The sequence below is a fragment of the Ascaphus truei genome, unplaced genomic scaffold (assembly GCF_040206685.1).
Source record: "Ascaphus truei isolate aAscTru1 unplaced genomic scaffold, aAscTru1.hap1 HAP1_SCAFFOLD_360, whole genome shotgun sequence".
Classification (NCBI taxonomy): Eukaryota; Metazoa; Chordata; class Amphibia; order Anura; family Ascaphidae; genus Ascaphus; species Ascaphus truei.
This window is the reverse complement of record NW_027456618.1, coordinates 34219-38020: the sequence shown is the minus strand read 5'-3', so window position 1 is coordinate 38020 and position 3802 is coordinate 34219.

Sequence of the window (3802 nt, the reverse complement as noted above, 5' to 3'; positions counted from 1 at the left end):
GGGGCGGGGATTCTCTGTGCTGTGGCTTGCTGCGGGGCGGGGATTCTCTGTGCTGTGGCTTGCTGCGGGGCGGGGATTCTCTGTGCTGTGGCTTGCTGCGGGCGGGGATTCTCTGTGCTGTGGCTTGCTGCGGGGCGGGGATTCTCTGTACTGTGGCTTGCTGCGGGGCGGGGATTCTCTGTGCTGTGGCTTGCTGCGGGGCGGGGATTCTCTGTGCTGTGGCTTGCTGCGGGGCGGGGATTCTCTGTGCTGTGGCTTGCTGCGGGGCGGGGATTCTCTGTGCTGTGGCTTGCTGCGGGGCGGGGATTCTCTGTGCTGTGGCTTGCTGCGGGCGGGGATTCTCTGTGCTGTGGCTTGCTGCGGGGCGGGGATTCTCTGTACTGTGGCTTGCTGCGGGGCGGGGATTCTCTGTGCTGTGGCTTGCTGCGGGGCTTCTCTGTGCTGTGGCTTGCTGCGGGGCGGGGATTCTCTGTGCTGTGGCTTGCTGCGGGGCGGGGATTCTCTGTGCTGTGGCTTGCTGCGGGGCGGGGATTCTCTGTGCTGTGGCTTGCTGCGGGGCGGGGATTCTCTGTGCTGTGGCTTGCTGCGGGGCGGGGATTCTCTGTGCTGTGGCTTGCTGCGGGGCGGGGATTCTCTGTGCTGTGGCTTGCTGCGGGGCGGGGATTCTCTGCTGTGGCTTGCTGCGGGCGGGGATTCTCTGTGCTGTGGCTTGCTGCGGGGCGGGGATTCTCTGTGCTGTGGCTTGCTGCGGGGCGGGGATTCTCTGTGCTGTGGCTTGCTGCGGGGCGGGGATTCTCTGTGCTGTGGCTTGCTGCGGGGCGGGGATTCTCTGTGCTGTGGCTTGCTGCGGGGCGGGGATTCTCTGTGCTGTGGCTTGCTGCGGGGCGGGGATTCTCTGTGCTGTGGCTTGCTGCGGGGCGGGGATTCTCTGTACTGTGGCTTGCTGCGGGGCGGGGATTCTCTGTGCTGTGGCTTGCTGCGGGGCGGGGCTTCTCTGTACTGTGGCTTGCTGCGGGTCGGGGATTCTCTGTGCTGTGGCTTGCTGCGGGGCGGGGATTCTCTGTGCTGTGGCTTGCTGCGGGGCGGGGATTCTCTGTGCTGTGGCTTGCTGCGGGGCGGGGCTTCTCTGTGCTGTGGCTTGCTGCGGGGCGGGGATTCTCTGTGCTGTGGCTTGCTGCGGGGCGGGGATTCTCTGTGCTGTGGCTTGCTGCGGGGCGGGGATTCTCTGTGCTGTGGCTTGCTGCGGGGCGGGGATTCTCTGTGCTGTGGCTTGCTGCGGGGCGGGGATTCTCTGTGCTGTGGCTTCTCTGCACACAGACATCCCCTCCTCCTGTCTGTTTCCCCACCGGAGCATGCTTAGTACCCCCCCAAGTGTATGACGTATGACTTATGAGTGTGTGTTGTCTGTGATTGTGTGTGTTGTGATATGAGTGTGTTGCCTGTGTTGGTTTTGGGTTTGTGTTGTGATTGTGTGTGTGTGTGGTGTTATGATTGAATGCAGCGGTGAGCAAACTGGGGGAGCGCAAGATTATTTAGGGGGGCGCGGGCGGCGTGTGGCGAAACCTGGTGTGCGCGGGCCAGCAGACGCTGTGCGCGAGAGGGCAAAAAAGTTGCGGGCAGGCGAAGAAGCTGTGCGCGTGCGGCCGAACAGGTTAGTGCAGGTTGCGGCCACTTGATGGTGTGTGTGCGCGCACGCGCGGGGGCTTTGGAGGTACGGGGAGAACGCCCCAGAGCTGTGATGTCACACGCCCCTCCTTCCGGTGTCTGCCCTGCAATAGCGCTGTGGTCCTGCTCTCCTCCGCTGGCAACCTGCTTCGCTGCAATCCTCTGCAAGTGAGAGGGTAGGCTGCCACTATATCAATCATACTATGAATGCACAGAATAATAAAAAAAAAAACTTGAAAACGAAAAAAAATAAAATAATAATACTGTAGATAGGAGTTTGAATGACACTGGGGACAGCAAGCCAAAGAGCAAGGAGAATAAAAAGGCAAATGGGAGCAGGAAGGGAAAATAAAGGGGGGGGAGAGGGAAGGGAGGTAGCAAAGAGGTGGATGAATGCCCCCCCAATAGGATTGCCTTTGTGCACGTACGCCAGGCCTGCACAACTCGTAAAGTGCGAAGGGCCGAACTGCTCCAAGGAAAAAAAAATTGGGCCGCACGGGTAAAATCATCATCATCATCATCATCATCATCATCATCATCATCTCTCCTCCAGCACCTATCATCATCATCATCATCTCTCCCCCAGCACCCCCCATCATCATCCTCATATCTCCCCCAGAACCCAACACTATCAACCTTTGCGATATTCCCCGTCTATCTCTCATACCCCCATCTCTCCCCCTCACCCACACACAATACACCCCTCCACATCAAACACACAATACCCCCCTCCACATCAAACACACAATACCCCCCTGCACACCACACACATCCCACCCCCCCTGCAGCTCACATCCCTCCCCCCCTGCAGCTCACATCTCTCCTCCCTGCAGCTCACATCTCTCCCCCCTGCACCTCACATCCCTCTCCCCCCTTGCACCTCACATCCCTCTCCCCCCTTGCACCTCACATCCCTCTCCCCCCTTGCACCTCACATCCCTCTCTCCCCTTGCACCTCACATCCCTCTCCCCCCTTGCACCTCACATCCCTCTCCCCCCTTGCACCTCACATCCCTCTTCCCCCCTTGCACCTCACATCCCTCTTCCCCCCTTGCACCTCACATCCCTCTTCCCCCCTTGCACCTCACATCCCTCTTCCCCCCTTGCACCTCACATCACTCTCCCCCCCTTGCACCTCACATCACTCTCCCCCCCTTGCACCTCACATCACTCTCCCCCCCTTGCACCTCACATCACTCTCCCCCCCTTGCACCTCACATCACTCTCCCCCCCTTGCACCTCACATCACTCTCCCCCCTTGGGTGGGTGACAGTGACTGGGTGACAGTGACTGGGTGGGACACAGTGACTGGGTGGGACACAGTGACTGGGTGGGACACAGTGACTGGGTGGGTGGGTGACAGTGACTGGGTGGGTGGGTGACAGTGACTGGGTGGGTGGGAGACAGTGACTGGGTGGGTGACAGTGACTGGGTGGGTGACAGGGTGACAGTGACTGTGTGGGTGGGAGACAGTGACTGGGTGGGTGGGTGACAGTGACGGAGTGGGTGACAGTGACTGGGTGGGTGGGTGACAGTGACTAACAGTGACTTACCTTGAACGGGTGGGTGCAGGTTGCCGCCGGACGCTTGCTCCTCCTGCCCCCGATATCCCCGCGGCAGCTGCCCGGGACGGGAGGTGGGCTTGGGGGCGCGGGCTGGGGGGAGGAGGGGAGGAGGGCACGGGATGTGAGCTCGTGGGGGACGCGCCGCGGAGGGAAGCGGTGAGAAGCAGGCCGCTGGAGGAGCTGAATTATTTAATTATTACTTCCCCCTCCGCCCCACGTTGGGAGCAGGGGGGCGGGGGGGAGCGGGCCCGCAGAGGAGCTGCGTGTTGCTTCCCCCTCCGCCCCACGTTGGGAGCAGGGGGGGGGGGAGCGGGCCCGCAGAGGAGCTGAGAGTTGCTTCCCCTTCCGCCCCACGTTGGGAGCAGGGGGGGGGAGCGGGCCCGCAGAGGAGCTGAGAGTTGCTTCCCCTTCCGCCCCACGTTGGGAGCAGGGAAGGGGGGGGGGAGCGGGCCTAGCGCATGCGCGCCAGGACCGCAGGGAATCTGCACCATTTTTTTAAACTTTTTTTAAAAAAAATTTAATTAATTAATTTGTCGCCCGGCCGGATTCTTTGCGGGCCGTAATTGAGAGGC